Raw genomic sequence first — 24,054 nt, forward strand, 5'->3', positions numbered from 1 at the left:
TGAAAACTTTACCTCTTCCTGAATCTCAGAAAGCACTGAAAGTGAATTCAAAGTCCAACATGAAAGCGTGAATTCATTATAGGTAACTTTGTTCATTAACACTTGCTTAAAAGCTCATTGCTGCCTTGGAGAAACGGGAAAACGCAAATTTGATGTATTTATGCCCCATCTAACTGGAATACATGAAGCTTCCTCCTTGATTGCATAGATAAATAGAGTAATTGAGTCCATGCAGCACGTGGAAACTCATGTTTCTCACAATTACTCCCTTTTAGGAGAGTAAGTATATTTATCAATGTCTACTTGCTACACAGTCAAATAAATCATTTTCTAAGTGAAGCATCTGACTAACAGTCCATGACTATCTGGGAAACATGACCACTCAACCCAATCTAAGATTTACCCCTTAGCTCTAAACAGCCTGAAGTGTGACATACAAGCCTCAAGACCTACCTGACAAATGGTTGATCTTTAATTTGACAACAAAATCAATTATTGGGAAACAGGGAGAAACAACTCCATTAGGGAAATGGCTGCAGATTTTATATTCAGCGGCTTCAAAGGATCATATCATCATATTTTATTTCTAAAACATTTAGTTTCTTTGAGGTGCGTATTTCCATTTTCAGAATCCTCCATGAACCCAACTCTGCTGTCCCAATTTGCATATAAAGCTACAATATTGTGACATCTACCTGTCAGCAGGTATTATATATATGCCTTGAAGGTGTTTGCTTGCAAAAAGTGCTTTAATGTTGCAATCTAATTGGAGAAGTTGGGATATGTGTGTGTGTGTATATATATATATGATAAATGAATTTATATCATATTATGATGTGTTTATATCATATATATGTATGAATAAATTATAATTAATGCTTACTGACCACTTCTTTCAAAATTTGCTGGTTTTCTGGTTATAGATACAGAAAGAACATGGAAGGCACAGGTAAAATATTGTGGCCATAGGCTGCTCTTGGAAAGGAAAAGATACTATTTTTAATAACATAAAATATAGTAAGAAACTAAAGCAAAATAAGATTAGAAGTAATGTTCAAAGCACTGAATTCAAGCCACAATACTGCCAAAAAAGAAGAACGAAAGAAAGAAGAAAGAAAGAAAAATGGAAAGAAAGAGAAACTACATTTTTACTTTTTTACTTTCTGTAAAGACTGCAAAAAGCATTCGACTTCTTTGAGCCTAAATTTATGGGTAACTGTTGGACCTTCCCATATGGGATATATTTAAATGTATTTAAATACTCTGAGTCTGTTGTATTCTGCTCTTTTTATTTTCAGAAAAAGGAATTTCCAGCCAAAGCAGACTCTCTGCCCTAACAAAGATTTTACTGGGGATACTAGGCTGAACAAAGTAAAAATCAGCCTGCAGTACTGGTAATATCTCTCTGTGCTCACTAATTCTAAATTCTTCGACTTAAAGAGCTTCAGAGAAAACAAAAAATTAAGGACATTTTTTCTAATGTTTATGCATGGCATTTCTTCCAAAGTGAACCAACCTCTCCTAGATCATAATGCTCTTTTTCTATTGAGGGACCTTCTCAATATTGTAATTTCTTACGAATATAAACCACTGGGAGTGGATGTCTGTCTATGCATGTTCTCCTCCTGCTTGTGACAGTTACAAAAGTAATTCTGATTCATTATATATACTTTTCTCCTTCTGGTGTTCTATAGCTTTCTCCCCTAAGTAGATCACAGATTTTCTTTGAGGAGAGAAGGTAAGGAGTAAGGAGGGGACAATCAGCTGTAGCAAAAATAGACTTGCTGATGTTTATTTCTTCAATAGACCTCTACTCTAGAGGTAAAGAGATCAAAATAATTGGTGTCCGTCATATGTGATTATAACGCTGAATAACTATGGGTACGTTATTCAACAACATGAGCATCTTGCAGCTTCAACTGTAGGATGAAAGTGTGTGGTGAGGATGAAAGGTTATTTCATGTGGGAAGTGTCTAGTCCATTGTGTGTCTTGAAGCCAAACCCTGCTCTTCAAAATAACTAAGAATAAGAGGAACAGCAAGGTTTACTCAGAGTAATTGGGATCCATCTCTGAGTTTTTAACTCCTCCTTCTTTCTCTTCCTTCTTCTGTAGAACTTAATGTCTTTTTAAATCATATTTTATTAGGTGTGCAAAGGGGTTAAAATTCAACCTGTTAAGTGCACAAATGTAATGCATCTTGATCAATATCACCCCTTTCGTCATTCTCCTCATTCCTTCCAATGCCACCTATCCACATGATAGCCATAGTTTCACGGGGCATGAAATGATAACTACTGTCTCTCCTTTCCTCTCTGTATTCATTTACGCCCTCATATTGTCCTCTTCAACCACACTCTCACGTACCAGATTCCTGGGACTCATTTGTTAGATTTACATTCCTTGTTCAAAGTAGTTAAACCTTTTTAATTCTCCCTTGTATATTCCATACTTCAGTTCATACATGTGTGTAATGTACATACCATCCTGTAAAGGTTTGCATATATTTGTAAGTTCGATTACTTCCATATGCTAAAAGAGAAATCATGTCATTTCTTTAGGCCTGACTTGTTCCACTTCACATGATTTTTTCCAGGTCTATCATTTCTTTTGCAAATGATGTACTACCTTTCTTCCTAAATGGTAAGTAAAATTCTATTGTGTATATAGGCTATACTTTCTTTTCTTGTTAATTTTATTGTCAATGTGATGTACAGATATCGCCTGTTGGTTTTGGGAGCCTATGTATTGACTATAACATACTTTCTTGATTGAGTCATCCATCGAGGTGCAACCTGGATGTTTCCATACTTTGCAGCATTGAATGTGATTGATTCATGGTAGCCTGACTTGTAATCTTTTGAAGAAATTCCCAAGAGTAGTACCACTGGATCATAAGGCATTCTACATTTAGTTTTTTTTTTTTTTTTTTTTTTTGAGGAATATCCACCTTGCTTTCTAGAGTGGTTGAACAAGTTTACATTCCCATCAATGTTGCAGAAATTGCTTTTCAAATTTTCCCATTAACATACCCTCAAGGGTGAAGGAAATAGAATGTGAAACCTTATAGGAACTTCTTTAATGGAGAAATAAAATAATGTTGTAAAATGTCCGGTATTTACAATGTTTGTCTGAGTATTCGAATTAATGTCCTTGTTGAGAAATCAAATCTAGACACACTCTCTTTAGGTCATTCTATATTGACTCATGGTATCAGTTGTTACATTTTCCCTTCTCTCCTGTACTTTAGGTTGTTCAGCTTCTGTGAAATGGAGATTCTCTCTCTTGAGCCTCTGACAACCACCACTCTTTTGATATAAATATCATTTCCAGCTCCTTGTTTCAGCTTAGTTCCGCTTTTCTACTGGTTTTAATACCTAAATTTGCTTGTGTTTCATCCCGGAAATAATTTGCTGACCAAAAGGGCTCAGAGAGAAATCATGGGGTATTTTTCCTAAATACAGCCTGGTGTAGTACAACACCCAACACTGACAAGGCACATGTAAAGTGCAGGATGCAAGCCTCAGCTGCTTAAACAAACAAGCAAACAAATTTAAAAAAAACAAAGCAACAAATAGCTTAGAAAAATTGTAGCAAATGCACGTAAAAGTCACGTAAATGTTTTATGACAACTTTTAAAGTGACATCAATGCCTATCACGACTCTCAGTCTTTGCATCCCCTGGTTTGTGTGATTAATATTTCAAAGTTTGTTTTAGAATACATTTTGATAGAGGGTTTCAAAATAAAGATACCAGAGTCCTTTAATGCTAGTGCACTTTGTTAGCAGAAAGTGTAGCATATAAAGCAATTTATAAAATATCTAAAAATTATGGTCAATATTGCAGAAAGGTTCAGTGCTCTGTTGTGTGTGTCTGTATGTGCATTACTTTTTAAAAGTGCAAACATATTCCATCTTCAAAGGGAATCTAATTACCCAGAGCTGGTTCTTTAGTGAGGTCACTGGAGGACCAGTTTTACAACTGGGAACTGCTTTCCTTTCATGAAGACTCTGAATGTAGTTCTCTTTAGTGAGACTTTCCTCCCTCCTTCATGCCATCCTTGGACCAATCTTACTCTTCAGCTTATACGCACCTGCTAACCACCACCATCACATTAAAACTTATGATAAACATATGATATTGAAATTTTATGCTCTCTATATTTCTTTTTTTTTTTTACTGAATTTCATATACACTATTTCTATTAATGAAATTTTATATCTGTTACATTTTGGATTATATACTGGTTTATTAACAGAAAATATTACTTTAATATTTAATGTTATTTTATTAAAAGAAGAACAAAGTATTTCTTTATTGTTTCATATGGCTTTTTTTTAAAAAGTGAAAGTCACACACCCTCATATACACATATGGCTAAATCTTTTTTTAATCTATTACAAGAAATTTGTAAGTCAAATGTCATAAATCCTTTTATTCAGCAAATCATTTCATCCACTAGCCCTCCTTATTTCAAGTTTTTAGTTTAAATTAATAGTTATTTAACATTTACTATTGCTAGACACTATTCAATGTCCTTTACTAAAGCTATTATCATTTTATATTCATGAAAAAGGAGACACCAGGAAACTTTCTGTTAATACATAGAAGAAAATAGACATAGGCAGAAACATGCATTACTACAAGTATTTCAGATATAGATTAATTCATGGAATAGTTGTGAACTATTTGGCTTATAAGATTTGATTCATCAAAATAATACAGTTTTATAACCCTTAAGAACTTTCATTCCAAATTTAACAGATACTTAAAACACAATAAGGATTTCTGGAACAGCCATAAGTTTTAGGGTATAATGTGAATACCTAGAATTGAAAATTACAACTTTTGGAGGCTTAATGATATTATTTTTTCTTCTCTTCAATTTAAGAGATGTTTGGTCTGTGTACTATATCTAAACTATCACAGCAATGACTACGCATTATCTCCAAATATAAGTGATTCAGAATTTTATTTATAGTCAAAGAAGAAAGGGACACTCTGTGTACAGAATTAATGGAAACATAACTCTCCAATTGTTATTAGGAAAATCAATAGGTTTCATGGGTCTTCTGAAGGAGAATATTGATTCATTTTGCTATCAATGTAAGAATTAGAACCTTCTTTGGTCTAATGTATAGGTGTGATGGTAATCAAATTATAAGTTTTACAGAACATGGGATTTTAAAAGTCAGTTATATTTAGTATTTTTGCTCTAATATAAAATTTCTATAGTAGTTAATATTAGGACCCAAAGTGGCAAATTTACATTACTGTTTTTCCTAGTTTCATTTCATTCATATCAATTGGAAAGTAAAAAAAAAAGATTAAAAAAAGATGGAATTCAAAGTACCCATTATCAGCAATAGAACTGAGTTTGTACAGCATAGTTTATGTGGACGGAAATGCCGGGCTGAATGGGTGCTTTCAGCATAGTTGATGAAGGACTCAAGTACTGGATGGGACTATGAGAGAGATGATGTGACTGGGTGCTTCAATATTCTCACCACCTTGGCACCTCTCACTACTTTTGAAGTTTTCCATAATTATTAATAACGTCTGACACAAAATGAAGGATGTATAAAAATGGACAAAATATATTTTCTGCATGAATATAATCCCTACCATTAAGTAGCCTGAAATAGCTTAGAGAAAATAATAAAATAATAAACTAAAAATATGAACCACAAGAAAAGTACTTGTTTTTAGGAATATCAAGTTATTAGGGAAGAGAGAAATTATGTTTGCCATAAAGGAAGAAATTTCACATATTGTGAAAGTTTCATTCTAACAGATAGAGGATTAACTGGGCAGCAGTGGCTCACACCTGTAATATTAGCTACTTAAGAATGTATGATCATAGGATCAAGGCTCAAAAGCAGCCCAGGCAGGAAAGTGCATGAGACTCATAAGATGCCTAAGGAAAGAAGCCAGAAGTGGAGTTGTGCCTCAGGTGGTTGAACACCATGCTCAAATGAAAAAGCTAAGAGACATTGCCAAGACCCTTAGTCAAGCCCTAGTACAAAGGCAAAAACAAACAAACAAACAAAAAACGGAAGGCTGAAGGTGAGAAATGAATTCGAAACTAGGAAAACGTACTAGTGCACAGATATAACAGTCCCTAATCAATTCTGTACTGAATAGGAAAATCACACTTGTAAAGGAGATGGACAGTTTAGAACTGTGGTAGAGCCCTTACGAGGAGCATACAGAAAAGTGACCTAGTCTATGCAAGGTGAGGCTGGAGATGATTGAAAAGCAGAAAGAGAATTCTCTTTATGTTCCTCATTGACTCCTTACACAAAGAAGTAACAACTTGTGAATGAGGGGTTTACAGATGCAATAAATAGCAATAATACTTTAATAGGGTCACAGATAGGCAGTAACTAATGATGCTCTAGGTTGGAAGGACAGTAGCCTTCATAGAACAGAGAGTATGAACTTGAGAGACACTCATTGCATGAACATTGCATGAACTCTAGTAAAGATCAAACATCCTTTGCATGTAGAATCAGCATAAATTCTCCTCTCTACGGCCCAAATCTCAAATTCCTAGGAAATAAACTCTGTGAATTTATATAAAAAGCTAAAATGTAGCTAGAAATATTTTTTATATGCTGTAAAACAGAACATCTTATTTACAGTGTGTAAGAAAGAGAATTCTTTGACCCAGAACAGGACTTGTTTATTTTCTTACTCCTCTTGACTTCCAACTAATTTCAGACGTGTGAGTGCAATTATAAGCACACTGGGAGAGAGACCGGCAGTGTGAGCAAATCCAGACTGCAAATGGATCAGAGGGGGTAGGATTAACAGAAGGATCTAATTGGCTTTTCACACAGATGAAAGACGGAGGTACGTGCCCTTTGTAAACCGGCATGCCTATCATTATCCTATGCTCTTTCACTGGGGAAAATAGTGTAGGAGTCAGTGTACTGCCTTTTTATGTTAACTTAAACGAAGCAAGTATAAACAGTGTCAGAGTACTTTCAAATTTCTTTGTAAGTACCTTCCTCTCCTTCCTCAGAACTAGTCAGCTTTGCTCTGAGATTAACACATACTAACCACCATGTGTTTCCAACCAAAACTATTGGCCTTCGATCTTATCCATCCAACCATATCCGTCAGAAATACATTGTAGGTGACTCCCTCCTTTTCCAAATGCAACTGGATGTGTTTTCAAAAGAGGATATTCTGTTGTTTGCAAGGAGTCTTCAAAAGTGCTGTGAAGTTAATCATAATCTCAGTGACAAAAGAATCTACCTAGAGTCTCCACAGCTCTGAAACAATGTGGATTAACCCAGACTGCCTAGACTCATATTACTTATGTTTCTGATTAATTTAATGTTTCTTGAAATTCATTTAGTTGAGCATTCATTCACAATTGTCTGTATCGATCTATATCTACATATAGATAAAGATAGTTCTATAGTATTCTGACTTACTTTCAAAATGACATGAAAGTTTGTGTGCCAGAGATTTTCATATTTTTTGTCAAGAAAGTTGATAGAGAGCAAATGAGCTCCAGTGCAAGATTTCCCCAATTGTTACAACTGCCAGCTGATGAGTTTACGTGAATAAGAGCATGGATCCTGTATAACCAACACTGAGCATTAGGTTGCAACCAACTGAAAAATTAAAAAAAAAACTACAGTCAAGCCACTGAAGTACTTGTCAGTTTGTGTTCTCATAAACAATAACAACAGGAGTAAGAAGAGCAGAGCAAAGGAATTGGGAGAATTCAAAACTGTCTCATTTGGAGTATTCTTTTGGAGTTCATTGGCAAAGTCAGCTGATGCAGGATTTCAAAGACAATTAGGGTAAATCAAACTACACAGCACCCCCATGGGCTACTTTGAAGATACCTTGGAAAGACGCTCCTTTTTATTCCCCCTGCCAACCCTGGCTGCTGCCACATCTAGCAGCTGCTTTCTTTTTGACAATTCGTCACTCCTGAAAAATGTTTGCAAGCAGTTTGGATAATTTCCAATTCATTCTTGCAGGAAATGAGGATTTCCCTCCTCACTTGGGATACCTGCTGCTAGGTTTATTCACTAATAAGCATGATAAATGTTTTAGCCTTTGATCAGTGCTAATTTAACAAGTAAGCTCCCCAGAAAAAAAAATAAAAGTCTTTGAGGCTCAGGGGCTCAAGACAGCACATGAGTTGGAAATATGATTGATTGTGTAGCTATGAGAAATTTCCATAAAAAAACTTTATCACACTACTAGATTCTGAACAATTAAATCAAAAATGAAAGATGGCTACTCTCCAAGAGGGACAGAAGCGGCTTCAGCAAACTTCACAAGGTATTTTCTTAAACTGGCTCAGAAGAATTTCTCACAGAAAAAAATCAGCTTTCATTTTTTAAAAATTTATTTAAATCCACATTACTATATCCATTTTCTTTTCTTAAAATTCATGCCGATCATCTTTACATATCCTTCTTTATCCACCCTCTCACCAACACTATATGTTTTTATATAACTCAAGTAAATTATAGAAATGGAACAAATCAAGTTGAGGAGAAATTGATATTTTCCTGCTGTGAGTTTAGAATCTACTATGGACAGGACTCCAAGATAAAATGTAATACCCAAATGATGAGAATGCCCACCATTGTTCATCAAAAAGGGTATCCTTTCTCCAAGGTAAACAGAAATTCTGTTTCATTCCACATCAAAATTTCAGTTCTCCAAGTCTAAGTCTCCTGAATTTTCTTTCATGATTAAAAAAAGGATTATATGCATAGTTTACCATGAAGTCCTAGTGAGACTGTAATTGTAAATAAGCACTCAGTACACTAAAAGTTGTAGTACAAATTGTGTTGCTAATTCATGTTTCAAAATGGCTAACTTTTATAAAATAAAAGATGCAAGAGTAAATGTCTTTCCTTTGTCATTCATTCAACAAAAAGTTCTCAATGAAAAGGGTAACAACAGGGGTACAGCTATGTGTAGAAACTACATAGCTATAATTTCAATTTTTTTGGTGCCAGAAATGAGTCTTGAACCCAGAGCTATAATGTCCTTAAAGTTTTTTGCTCAAGGCTGGTGTTCTGCCATGTGAGCCATAGCTTTTGTGCTGGTTAATGGAACATGAGAGAGCCTCACCGGCTTTCCTGCCCAGGCATCTTCAAACCATAATCCTCAGCTGCCCAAATTGGTAGGATTATAAGCCTTAGCCATTGGCAACCAGCTTCATCACTAATTATTTATTTCTTCAAATGGATATGTTATTTACAGTGAAGTGATAACTTTCATTCATAAACGGAATCTGAAAAAGGCAGATTAGAAAAAAAAACTGCCACTCTGATTCGATTAGATGAAAGGACCCAAAACATTAAGACAGTATGGATATGATTGATTATATATACACATGTGTACATCATAAAAATCTAACACAATGGAGTGGTGGAAATAGGTAAGAAAGTAGATAAATAGGGAAAGGTCATACAGGAATTTCCATTTGAATCTCTGGTTTAATATTTTTAGAAAAGCCAACAGAACATTTAATACTTGCAAAATCGTGGTTGTTATTGCAAGTATTCATAAAATTTCCTTTTCACACTTACTATAGATTTGAAATATTTCATGATATAACAAATCAGACAGTAAGATTAGTGTAGCATGTATACCAATGAAAATGCTAGTGAATAGTTAAATTGGGGGAAATCTTCAACATGTATCTAATTCCTTCCATTGATTTGGCAGTATTTATAATTTTAAAAATATATTAGAAGCTGGAAGCTTCTGGTGGCTCAGGCCTGTACTCCTAGCTACTTATGAGGCTGAGATCTGAGGATCACAGTCCCAGACAACGGGGGAAGGACAGTCCCTGGAAGTGATACTGTGGCTTAAAGTGGTAGAGCACTAGCTTTGAGTGAAAAAGCTCAGGAACTGGGCTGAGGCCCTGAGGTCATGTCCTATGACAAACCAAAAAAGTATATTTATCTGTATGTGTGTGTATGTATATGGGGGTTATTTGGGGGTTTCTGACTATATGTAGCCTGCAAAAAAGATAGGCAGAGGAGTTTCCAGAATTTTATATTATAGTATGAGAGTATGTGCTAAGTGATGGATCTTGGATTGGAAAATAGAAAATATAGTAATGAGTCCTAAAATCTGACATAGAATACATGTAATAGAACATTGAGTACACATCTTAAGTAAATCCTAAGTAGTAATACCATCTGCTAAATTATCATCAGGTATATGTTGCCTCATGGGTAAAATTGTAAGGGCAGCTTTGTGATTCAATAATATACATTCTGATCCATAAATTAATGAACTAGGACTGTGTATGTGTAAAGCACTTGTAATTCTGTTTCATGAGTATGTAGAGCCAGCTGTATCATTGAAAGGTAATGATTATTTTTCAGAAAGTTGCAGTTAGAAAATTTCTTTATTGCAAGTTAAATGATCTTATAGACTCTCTCTCTCATCTTTATGTCCTTCAAAACAAACTGGAGTATCCCTGACTACCTGGAAGGCAGGGTCTGCAGAATCCTTTCTGCAAAGATGACTATGAACCCTCATAGACACCCGGGCCAACGATTGCACACTTCTAAGGTCATGTTTATTATTGTTAGTGTCCTTGGAAAATATTCAGAAGATTGATGCATTAAAAACAAAATTGAGTTGGGCACCAGTGGCTCATGCCTATAATCCTAGCAACTCAGAAAGCTGAGATCTGAGTTTCACAGATCCAAACCAGCCTGGAGAGGAAAGTCCATGAGATGCTGATCTGCAGTTGAGAATCTACAAAGCTGAATGGGGGTGTGTGGCTTCAATGGTAGAGCTCTAGCCTTGAGTACCAAGAGTTCAAGGGCAATGTACAGGCCCGTGTTTGAGCCCTGGTACCTGCACAGCAATAAACAAATAGAAACAGAACTTTAAGTTAACAAAACAATAAGATGTCAAATCACTGCATAATCTTTTTCATTCCACATAAACAAGAATATGAACTATGCAATCGAAACTGCAGAAACTATCCGTGCTCCTTGCTGAGAATAGCTCCTTATGCATGAACTTCACTCACCAAGCTTTATTGCTAATGAATACCTTTGTGCAGTATGAGCTTTTGTCCACAAAAGCACGTCAGTTCAGAAAGAACCAGTGCGTACTATGACTAGTTAACAACCTGCTACTTTTCCAATGCCTGACAATAATCAATCACATAAAGACAGCAGTGTGTAAGAATTATGTTACTTCTTGAACTCCCAAAAATATATCCTTGGGAACTTTTGTGAAAATAACTGAGTGAAAAGGGAAATATGCCAACAAAGATGGGTGCAAAGCAAGAAAAAAATGTGATAATGTCATAATTAAAATTGAAATGAAGAATGAATGGAGTTGTTGAAATCACCAAACACTGGTCAACAGCACTGTGGTGAAGGAGGAAACAGGACAGATAACCATCCTAAAGGTAAAGTCTCTGACTGAAAAGAAGCCAAAGAAGTGAGGGAAAGGAAGAAATGTGCAATGAAACAAAGCCAGCCCGGGCAGGAAAGTCTGTGAGACTCTTATCTCCAATAACCCACTCAGAAAACCTGAAGTGGCGCTGTGGCTCAGGTGGTAGAGCGCTAGCCTTGAGCTGAAGAGCTGAGTACAGTGCCCAGGTCCAGAGTTCAAGCCCCACAACCAACAAAAAAAATGCAATGGGTTGATTAGGTCTAAGGCAAAGAAAGAAACAAACTAACAAGAGGATTTAATATAGGATGACTCCTCTGGGGGTTCTGAGGGGAGTTTGTAGTGAAGACTCAGTAGAAATGGTGGTGTTTTTGCAGAATTCTAAGAAGTTTAATTTGCAAAACCGTTTGTCAGCACATTGGTGAAGAATTGTATCCTTAAAATGTATGTAAAACAATGCATTTGAATTGTATTTATAAACACACTCCCTTATTCCAACCGTGATGAAAATTTAAGGACAACTGAGAAAACTGGGTGCAGATGACTATCATCTTTGTGAAAAGAAGTTAAGAACGGAATTGTGTGCAGAAAAGAAGAGCCCGGCAACAGTGGCTCACACGCCTACAATCCTAGATCCTCAGGAGGCTGAGATCTGACGATCGCAGTTCAGAGCCAGCGTAGGAAGGAAAGTCCATGAAACTCTTATCTCCAATAAACTACTCCCAAAATGCCCGAAGTTGTGCTGTGGCTAAAGTGGTAGAGAGACTCAGGGAAAGCACACAGGCACAGAGTTCAAGTGCCAGGACAAGACAGAAAGAAAGGAAGGAAGAAAGGAAGAAGGAAGGAAGGAAGAAAGGAAGGAAGGAAGGAAGGAAGGAAGGAAGGAAGGAAGGAAGGAAGGAAGGAAGGAAGGAAGGAAGGAAGGAGAAAGAAAGAATGAAAGAAAGAAAGAATGGAAGAAAGAAGGGAAGAAAGTGGAGAAGAAAGAAAGAAAGAAAGAAAGAAAGAAAGAAAGAAAGAAAGAAAGAAAGAAAGAAAGGAAGAAAGAAGGGAAGAAAGAAAGAAAGAAATGAAGGCATAACCAGACCTGCATCAGACTTCAGTAAATAATATTGAGAGTAGAAAAGGATATTTCAGGGCTTTTCTCAACTTTTTAAAGCTTCTCCAGGTTTCTCTCTTCCTCAATGAATTTCTCAAAATGATGCTACAGTTTTCCTTCTTGTTTTTTTTTTCAGATCTAATAGTTTACAAAATGAAATTGATTCGCTCAAACTTTCCAATGAAAAAGAAGCCTGAAATAAAACCAGCATTCAACTGGGACACAGAGATCCGAATTCCAGGCCAGCTTCTTAGCGACGGTACTCTTGCAAGATCATGCCCTTTCTTCTGCTCTCAGCCTTCTCATCTGTTTACCGCGGTATCAGGTGCAACTCACTGTGCGATCACAAAACCTGCAATAGTGTAGGAGTTCTAATCCTGGATAAGTCTTTTTCAGTGGCTGAAATCCTACATGCTCATTATTCCATTAGCAGTGTATTAGTGTGGTATTAAATTGCTCACACCGTGTTCCCACTTGGCTGGCTCACACTTAATAATGGAGAGGCTTTGGACAAGAGTATCACCACTTTCCTTCGCATATTGTGGTAACGATATGCTATGTATGGAGATGCCTTGTGCTAACAAGGGTTCAAAACAATTCCCTGAGGCATGTATCATTGAAAGAGAGAACAGTGATGCAGAAATAACCATGTTGAAACACATCCATGAAGACGAAACAATTTATGAAAAGGTTTTCAGGCAGGGTCTTAATAAGAAAAAGCAACTTAACCTTCAACATGTTAAAAAAAAATACCACAGTTTGGATTGCATGTCTGGATGGATATTCCAGGTCTTCTGAGTGTGTGCTTCCGACCAAAGCTGGACACAGGATACTAGGGGGTGGGAGATAATGGGGGACAGATCACAAACACAGTATAATGACTGCCTTATACACTGTTACATAGTACTGCATTAGGTATGATGAGGAATCTAAAGATGGCTTAAAGTAAAATGAAAGCCATTCACAGGTGAGATGCAAATACTGCTGTTTCATGAAAGGACTTTGAACATCCAGGCGTTTTGGAATCTCTCAGAGTGTCCTGGAACCTAGAACCCCACTGAACGGTGGATGTACTTGCTTGGAAAGGCACCCACATTCACATACACCATTGCTGGGATGGCAAAACCATTACTGATTGCCATGCGACAGTCTCTGAAAAAGAATTAGCATGTGCACTTGCATTTTGATCCCACACTCCTCCTTCAAAAACTGTAGCTCATCCTACAACTCTATCCCATGCTACAGTGTCAAAAGTATGAAATGATATATGTAGAAGGAATCGTAGCAGTACTTATGTTTGTAAAGCAATAGAAATTACCCTGATTCTCACAGCAGAGGAAAGGTGAAGCTTGCAAATCCAGATCCACAGGAGTACTACCCGGCTCTGAAAAGAACACTGTGCCTCTTATCCATCCCATTGATGTGTATCTGTCTTTTTTCAAAGATAATACAGAATAAAAAGCAAGAGGTAATCCATTATTCTCCACTTATTTGGAATGAATCTTTTCGAAAATTTTAATTAATTATTTTCAGAAAAATTACTCTTAAATAGGATTCTAAAATGTATGTCATTATCTTACAAACTGCAAGCATTTTACGGAAGTGACCAAATTTTCAGGCTAAAAATTGAAGCATCCCAAATAGCAAGGCTTGAGAAAGCTATTTTGGCAAACTTCTTTTGTGGTTTACAAAATGCGTATAGAAAATAATTATTTTCTGCTAACCTATGAAACTTTGGATTAAGACAATCTGTAAAGTATTTGATAAAATTGCCACCTGAGTGAGCACAAGTCCCCGAGTTCAATCCCTAGTATTTTATTCAATCATTTTTCCCTCATATTTCCTGGGCAGCTGAAGTTTTCTCTGAAGTCTTGCTGTGATCCACTTACTTGTGAACATTTATATACAAGTATTACATTCTCTTAAGAGTTATTCATGTATTGCTCTTTATAACAATGATAATATCTACATCATATGCCTTATTATATTCACTTATTGATTAAATGAGGTGCTCACATGGTCTTCAATCACTGACTTACTTTACCTTTTCATTTCAACATTGGATTTAAAGTAAATGTTACATTAACATAACTGTCTTGCTTGGAAGCCTGGCTTTCTTTATGTACCACAGTCAAAATGAAGACTCAAGACAGATGATAAACTGATACAACAATCTTAACAAAATTAATGGGAAGGAAATTATTTCTACTACACTTTAACAGCTGCTATTAATTACTAGATTGTTCTTCCACATAATGCTTGGTGTGTTGGACATCAATTTGGAAGTCCTGGAAGTTACTGAAGATTGTCTTGGTAGAAAGAGTTGTTCCAGACACTTTTCAGGAGTAAATAATTTTGGGGAGAGAGGGGGAGAGAATGAATAATCTAGCAGTCTTGACTAATAAGACATTCTGTTGTTATTAGCAGTTAGATAGGGCATAGTACTTGTGAGGCCAACAATCAATATGAGAGTTCATCACCAGGCTCTCTTGCTTTCGCTGTTTTTCAGAAAGACTTTTATTGTTCATCAGGCAGGTCTGGTACCTGTCTTCCTAGCTACATTTTCTTTCTTTCTTTTTTCTAAGTAGATCACAGGTGTTTGATAAAGAGATTTCATGGACACAAGGACTATCTTCTCTGACAGTTTGGCTCTGAGTCTGACCTTCAATCACTTGGGTACTAGTGCATTTTCTGAGCACACTAGGGCTGACGTGGCCTGCCCGGGAACTGTCCCTGAGCTTTTGTGCTCAGGGCTAACATACTACCGTTTTGATCCACAGCTCCACTTCTGCCTTTTTGTTTTCTTTTAATTTTTTTCATCCTTTTTCTTTTCTGGGGCTGGGAAGGTGGCTCAGTGGTAGAGCGCTTACCTCACATGCATGAGGCCCTGGGTTTGATTCCTCAGCACCACATAAATGGGAAAAGCTGGAAATGGCATTGTGAGTTAAGTAGTAGAACACTGGCCTTGAGCTGAAGAGCTGAGGGACAGCGCCTAGACCCAGAGTTCAAGCCCCATGACTGACCTCCTCCCGCCCCCTCAAAAAAAACAAATTGCTGATGGTATTTTCTTCACAGTCTGGCTTCAAATCTTGACCATCAGATCTCAGCATTGTCAGCCAGGATTATAGACATGAGCTACTGGCACCTGACTTATTTTTGTATTTTTTAATTTTTCAATTTGGAGAGAATTTCATGTAGCTTATACAGTTATAAGATTATAATAAAACAAAGGCTACCATGAATATACTCTATCCTGTCACTTATAAAATTTTCACTACAGTTCCTTATCATTTGTGCTCTATTTCTGTATTTCCTCTCCCAAATGAAATTAAAATATCTAAAATATAAAAGGTACATAAAATAAAATCAAAATTATTTTGACTGGTCCTACTTGGAACAATTTCTACATCATGCCCATTTTTCCCTTAAGATCTTCAGGGATGTTTCTTAACAATAAGAATATCTCTCTTATTATGGCCTAATATCAGTTTCAATAAGTGGAAAACCAGTATAAAGCATGATGCACCTCGTCATTCTAATTCTATCAGTTCATTCAATAATATCCTTATTGATGTTTGTTTCCCTTAAGTACAAAATTTATTTAATCGCATCTTTTTAAGTATATTATCTTAAGTAAGTATCTTTGATGTTCTTGAATTGCCTGTCACTGAACCTTTTAAAAGAAATTATTGGCCTGCATTAGTTTTGTGAGGAAGGGAATTTCGGTGGCTACCCCTGAATATTTGCAGTATATTCCAAATATCTCTTGAAAAGCCTAACACAAAAGCGTTCCAATCTTTATTACTTGTCAAACAAAGAAAATAAATGAAAACACAAAACTTCTTGTAGAGTTCCAAAGAAGAGACCTTTCTTTCTTTCATCCTTTTTCATCTTTTTCCCAGAAAACTTTATAAAGTATATTTTATATCCCCTCCTTTTAGCTACCGATACCTTAACTTTCTATCATCTGTCTTCTGGCTTCACTACTTTACAAAAAAAAAAAGTTTTTGAAGTCTATTAATGACTTCAGAAAATCAATGGTCTTCTTGTGCTCTAACTCCTTCTGATCCTATCTTAAGTGTTTTTTTTTTCCTACTTGCTCTCTCTCAATACTAGAATCCATCTCCTGCACTGGCACATTGACCCTCGATTCTCCCATTTCCTTCTGTACCTTTTGAACATCTTTTTATCCATCTCACTTGCTTCATATTCATAAAAATAGAAGCTTTTTAAGCATCTGTCACTGGCACTCTAGCAATCCTGATATTCAACAATTACCACTCAGTAAATGAAAACTGACTAGTTGTGGCAGAGGTAATCATGCTGAATTTTAGCATTCCACTTTCAGTTTGTTGTCCATGGATATTTCAAATATGCAAATGTTACTTATAGCCACCTAAACCATCTGACTTTACCTTGGGTGTGCTTCAATTAGCTTCTCAGGTGTGGTGATGTTTTCTTCCCTCTTGTGCCTGAGATCATTTACCCCTAGCATTTCTAATCTTGTTGATTCTTCTTGTACAGTGTTGCTTAATGGTCACAACATTATTACCATCCAGGCCCATTTATCTTTTGGATTTTTTTTTTGGTACTGTCTTTCATGATTTTATTTTTCTTTCTTACTAACTAGTCATTTCCTTCATTCTAAGATGCCACCATAATTCCGTGAAGCATATTTCTGGTCATATTATTTTCCTGGTGAAAATAATTTAATGTCATTTCCCCCCCACACACATCCTGTGACTTGACTGATCTTGACCCGTTCATGCTCAAGGCTAGTGTTGGACCCCTTGAGCTACAGGACTTTTTCCGTCCTTTTGGTGGTTAGGAGATAAGAGTCTTATGTACCTTTAGGAATGGATTGGCTTTGAATCACAATCTTAAGATCTAGTCTCCTGAGTATCTAGGATTACAGGGATAAGCCAAGCCCCCTCTCTTAGATAAAACCATCTTTTACCTGATCACTAAGTCCTTCCATGATTGGGTCCAAATACTTTACAAGCTCTTTTTTTTTTTTTATTACTTTTGCACTGTTCCTTAATTTATGCCAAGATGTTTGTGCTACATGGTCCCTTCATGCCTCTTTTCTTTCACCTACAGTTTTATTTACATGATTTAAAACCCAAAGCAAATGTCTCTTTAATAAGGACATTTTCATATTACCAGACGAAAGTAATCACTCTATCCTGTAATATGCCAATTAAATTTTGTATGCCTGTGTAAAACTTTTCAGACCTGCAATATTTTAATAGTCTATACAGACCTCAGCTTGGTTTTTCATGATAGCCCCAAATCCCTGGCACATAGTATGTCCTTGGGACTTGTACCAAGTAAAAGTGCTAATGTGGTGAAGAAAATATCAGCCTGACTATGAACATTGAAGGGGCAAATTATTTGTGGTGCAAGAATTTTCATTTTAAGCCCATTTTTCACAATGGGGTTTGCTGTTTCCCTCACATTTTATTACGATTTCACCTCTGAGGTAAGCATCTTTCTAATTGCATTAGGCTGAACATATTTCGGCTCACAGAACTTTTGGTGTAAGCCCGCCAGGCTTCTGGTGAACGAAAGCAAAGGCATCAGCAATTCATTACTTGAACCTTTCTCTCACGTCGCGGGATCCTCCTGAGAAACCCAGCATCAAGGTGGTTAATCCTGGTATCAAGGCTCATTGGCACCAGATGTGCAGTTGAGATGTTTCCAAAGGTTAATGAATTAGACACATACCTAAAAATAGCAGCGTGCTTTCCCTCAGCAACAGTTCTGCTGTTGTAGAGACACAGAGATCATCGCAGAGAAGTTCCTCTGGGAAGAAATCTGCCTTAAGAGTTCACCTCCACGGAGGGTTTTGAGTCAACAAGTATTCAGTAGAGACGAGAGAGTGCAATACTGTATCTGTCACTTCTGATGGGGACAGCGGCGGGTTTCCTATTTAGAGGTAATGATTTCACTCCACCAATTCTGAAAGTTTCCCTTACAAAGTTCAAGTCCTTTGGCTTTGCAGTCACCCTTCCTTCCTCAGACGATTTAACGTTGGGCAAAAGCACCAGACGCAGGGATTCCCTAACTTAACTGGAGGCCACATTCACCTGCGGGGCTTGTTAAAATGATGCTGCGGGAGAAAGGCAGGACAGGAAGCTTTGCCAGAGATGGTGAGTCAACAAGATTTTTTATTTTAATTTTTCCCAATTCTAGAAACTTCTCAGGTGATACTGATATTAATGGTCCAGGTGCTACACCTTGTGAACCAATGTATTTCGTTCCCCAGTGTAAAGAAACTTGTCTGCAGAGAGGCACTATGGGGAAACTGATAGCATTCCAATTACTGTGTTAATCCTGAAACTCTAATCTCATTGTTATAGAATTTGGTGGGATCTTAAGGAATTTTAAGGTAGATGACACTGTGTGGAAGACAATCCAATATACCACTGGCTTCATTTTTACTCTAGAAAGAGAAAAAGATTCAGCCTCCAGTGTTGAACAGTAAGGACACATAATGACTAAGAGAGACAGAAGGATAGTGGAATTGCAGCCCATTGCTATTTTACCTTAATAAAGCTCCTTGTGGGATAATTAAGACATTAAACACATAATCAGCCTATATGAAAAGTCTGATGATACGGTTTTTCCCCCTTCTTTATAGTATCTCTAGTAAAACAATTATATCAGCTAACCAGTAATTCATACAATCAAGTCCCTTAGGATAGCAGTTCTTATACAGCCAGGATTTGCTAAAACATAGAGTTCTAGGCCCTTTACTCAAATTTATAGGTATCACTTGATGCAAGCAATAAGCCACACTGACAATTGCCTGAGGGAATGAAATGTTCCATCAAGACTGGAGATCTAAGGAAAGTTCTAGATATGTGAAACAACCACACAAAATGTTGGGGAAATCTTATTTAGCTTGTTCCATGTGAACTAGAAATTCTGGGAAATTGTTTGTGATGTGTAAAGATAAAAATGTTATTTACTCAATGATTCTCTATTAATTAATCTTGAGAATATTAAAAGCATTGTAATAGTACATACTAATATTTTCTTATAAGTTTTTGAAACAAGTATCAAAATGTAATCTATTGTAATCTAAAATATAATCTGTAATTACACACACACACACACACACACACACACACACACACACACACACACACAATTGTTTTTAACTGAAATCTCTTTCTTAACTCCTCAGAAATGATGTAGATCTGTAGGCACAAGAAGACATGTAATTTCTAATGATTTTTTAATATTCCCAGGCTACCAGTAGTATTGATCATATTTGATGTCTAATTTTTCAGTATATGTGATGTACTCTTCAAAACAGAAAGAGTTTGGAATATTTGAGAAACAAACAGATAAGAACACCTAGAATGATATAAGAAGTAGAGATTATCTGGCAATTTTGGTAAGGACTCAGAAGATGAAAATACTGTTAAGAAGTGAATACCAGAGGATATGCTGATAAGACTCAATTGTGATTTTTATCTAGAGGACATCCTTGGTACAGCATAGCAAAGTACTTGCCTTCATATTGTCTCCAGCTTGATACTTTGTATCAAGAAGAGATCAACAGTATCAACTAACTTCCTTGGCTGGAACAGTTTAAAATGTAGGGATTTGAGGAACAGATTTTCGTTTTGTTTTCTTTTATGTTTGGAAACAGGCAGGCGCTTTTGGGAGTGGGATGCTGTGTCTTTTATCTTGACTATCTTCCCAAGACACATTGTTTAAAGCTTGGATCCCAGGGTAGAGCTATTGTAAGAAAGAACCTATAAGGAGTGAGGTCTAGTAGGCAGTTCTGACAAATGGGAGCATGTATTCAGAGGTGGATTGCGGGAGCCTGTGTCTTTCTTCTTTTGTTAATTTAAGTTTTGTTGTGAAGGTGATGCACTGAGAAGTTACAGTTGCGTAATCCAGGTAATGAGTACATTTCTTTTTGAACAGTGTTACTCCCTCTGTCAGTTTTGTTCTACCAAGACTCTGCCATGATACACTGTCTTGCTACAGGTCTAAAACAATGAGACCAACTGATCTCTGACTGAAAGCTCAGAAACTCTGATCTACTATAGGCCTTTTCTCTTCATAAATTGCAAATACAAATATGAATTTAAAAATTTTAAAAATGTTTATAAATTGTGTGACTCCACTATATGTTATCACGAGGGAAAGCTGACAAACACAACAGGGGTCTTTCCCCTTACTATAATGAGAATGGCATAAATGATGTTCTGTACACATGAATGAGTTTTCACACACTATGATATGCGCGTAAAGAGCTTCTAGAGGGAATTCCATGGTTTTCTTTTTATATTTGTGCCAATTTACACTGCTCACCGCAGTCCCTGTGAGCTTTAGTAGCTTCATATGCTGTTAATACTGACTATTTTGTTTCATTTTTCAGTATTGTGAAATGTTGCATCATGGAAATGTGTCTTAATTTGTAGTTTTCTGATGACTAATAAAATGGACTCTCATTTCCTGTTTATTGGCCCACGTATAATCTTTTGTGACATAGCTGCCTGAGACCAGTCTAACAAGTAGTCTGGTATTGGATTTTTGTCATTTAAACACGTTGCAAATATCTTCTTTTACACTGTGAGGTTCCTTTTCATTATGTCTTCTTATTCTCATGTTTTTCTTATTTCTTGCTAAACCCTGTAGCCAGCATTTCATACAATTTTGCTATTAGGGAAACACATTGAAAGAAATCATTCCTATTTGAGATACCACATCAGCAATATTGTCACTCCAGGTCCACGAAACTATCAACATTTTATACTGCCTCATCTTTATCAAAGTCCTGGTAGTAAGTAAACTTCTTCTGGGGTTCTTTATTAGCTAATCTTCATTAATTGACCAGCCATCTAATGCCAGTAGCCATTAAATATTTTCCCAGGATTTTCTATTTGTTCTCAATGGACTCCTAATGCTCCAAAACCCATATTCAAGTTGAATCAGAAACACATATTTATAAGATGCTTTTGTATAAAACACTTCATTTTCATATTTTAAAAGTAAACCAACATAGGAGACACAATGATTGCTAACTCAACTTCTGATCTGAAAATGACAAAGAATGCATCATCCAAACCAGCCAGTAATACTCCAAGAGAGAGGTGATAGTTGGCAAATGACTGTTAGGAATTGGTTTTCTTCCTGAATTCTTTACTTAGGCCTTTGGTGTTGTTTGTGGTACACTGTGTATTTGAGAAAAATAAAACAGAGAAAGCACCTAGAAGCCACAAGGTTAAATCCTGAGATCCCGTCCTCTTAATAACAGCCTGTCCTTTCTCTTTTGGGTTCCATCTTTGTGATAACTGGAATGGCGCTTTTAAGCTCAATCATCTAGATGGTCATGTTGTACCTTCGGTAATTATATTCTGCAGTTTACTTTCAATTGCAACTTATTGTTTTAGGACTGGAAATAAATTGTAAAATATTAATTGCCATTTGGTCTAACAAAGAGATGAGCTACAAGGGAGTCATTAGAATAATTATACTTATGACAATATCATGATCCTTATAATACTATAACTATGTAATGGTATACAACAGAGTGTGGAGTACTTCTTGGAGCTTTTGCATGTGTGTGTCTGAAATTGCCATTTGCTGTCTTTTGCTTGCAATTTCAGTGCATTACCAAAATAACAATAATACCATACTTTGGGAAGCATCCAACTCCAGTGGATTCCAGATGCATAGTACTTAGCCACCAGTGTTTTAATGGGCAGGAGAGATGGTGTGTATGGAGTATTCATCATAACTTTTCTGATACTCTAAAGCCTAGTTGGTCAACCTTCAACCAAGAACCCCATACATGGAAAACTTTATCCATGTTTCCCTGGTTTCACCTGTGTCTAGTTTATGGCTGCCTGAAAGTATCTTTGTATTGTATTCACTGAATCTTGGGAAAACTGAGAGAGAGCCTCGTTGGTCTCTACTTCTTTATAGAGAAGATACAAATCTAGTATGACAGTAATAACTTTTTCTATCTTGATTTATGGGAAACTAAATCCTAAATATGATTTGTAGTCTTGTCTGAAAGATGTAAAGAGGAAGAAGAGAATCCTTTAATTCTTGGTCATCAAAAGAAGAAGAGAGGCTCAGAAATAAACAGACTGTAACATCTAGAAGTATAATAAAGAAGTGGTATGTACATCAGTAACTTTTCAGGCAAATGCTGCTCGATCATTCAATTGAAGCATTGTTGTTTTTAATATAGAGGGCGGGGCAGAATATGAGGTAAGAGTGGTTATTTGAAGTCAAATGCTTCCGGTTTAAACTCAATTTCAATTCTTAGTCCATATATCACTGTGGACTAACCATTTTACTGCTTTGAATTAACTATGGATATTTGACGACTTAATTTAGTCTGAAAAATGCTCAAGATATCAGCGATCAGTAGAAATGTTTGATTTTAAAAATGTTTTAAAAAGAAAGGAAAAAAGTGTGTATCTCAGAGTGTGCGTTTGTGTGTATCTCTGTGTGTGTGTGCTGCACATATTCACATACAATACAGTCCCATGAAAACAGATTCTTGATATTGTTTAAATGATATTTGACAAAAACTGTATCAATAAAAATCTGCTTATTTTCTGAGAGAATTGAATAGCGATGAGAAGGTTTTGCTACTTAAAGAACCATTGCAAATATGCATAGCAGAGTTAAATGTTTCCATTGGTTTTCGGTAGGCTTTTGTTTTCTTATTTCAGGATATGTTTCTATGGAAGTCAAAGTATCAGGGAAAAGAGAAAAGCAGAGGGGGAACAAAAACCACCATCATTCTCTGGAATCTTCTTCTCTCAATATCGAGTCATCCTGAAATAATTCTCCACACCCGAGGAAGGACAAAAAATTTAGAGGGCTGCTTTCATTATTTCTTCACATCCATCTTTCTATCCTTTTTTTTCAAGTCCAAATCAGATCCCTAAACTGAAATCCAGAAATACATCAAGAAAGGCAGGTGTGATGCCGAGAAAATGATGAGGCTCTAAATCCTCACATCTATCCTTACTTCAAAATCCCCTGCAACGTCTTCTTATCGCTTGGTCTTCTTTAGTCCCTTGAAGAATTTGTCTGTGCAGTCTGAAGAATGAGACTAAAAGAACTGAGAAAGCTTTTAGGTAGAATTAAAATCCGGTCTGCACAGTCAAGAATACCACAGCACAGGCCACAGCACTTTATTTGGGACTAAAGTAATTTTTAATATATTTTGTGAAGTACCAAATTAGTAAGAACAGTCCTTTTCATTATTCATTATTGTATTTTTCTATTGTGGGGTTTGATTTAAAATGTACCACAGATAGTGTGGGGTCAGTAGGCTGAAATATCCTTCATGCAAACATTTTAATTGGGAGTTGAAATAGCAGGTAAGACTATTTCTTTCCCAGTTTTTCTTTTCTGAATCCTTTTTCCTTATTTTACCAAGGATGTTCATTACCAAATTTCTCAGTTTTGCTTGGGAAGGCTTTAACCTAGAATTCTATGTGAATTTTGCTTTTCTCTTAGAAAAGTAGTTGAAGTTTGAATTTTCATGTATATTGT

Source organism: Dipodomys spectabilis, unplaced genomic scaffold (genome assembly GCF_019054845.1).
Source record: "Dipodomys spectabilis isolate Male_0828 unplaced genomic scaffold, ASM1905484v1 ptg000241l, whole genome shotgun sequence".
Classification (NCBI taxonomy): Eukaryota; Metazoa; Chordata; class Mammalia; order Rodentia; family Heteromyidae; genus Dipodomys; species Dipodomys spectabilis.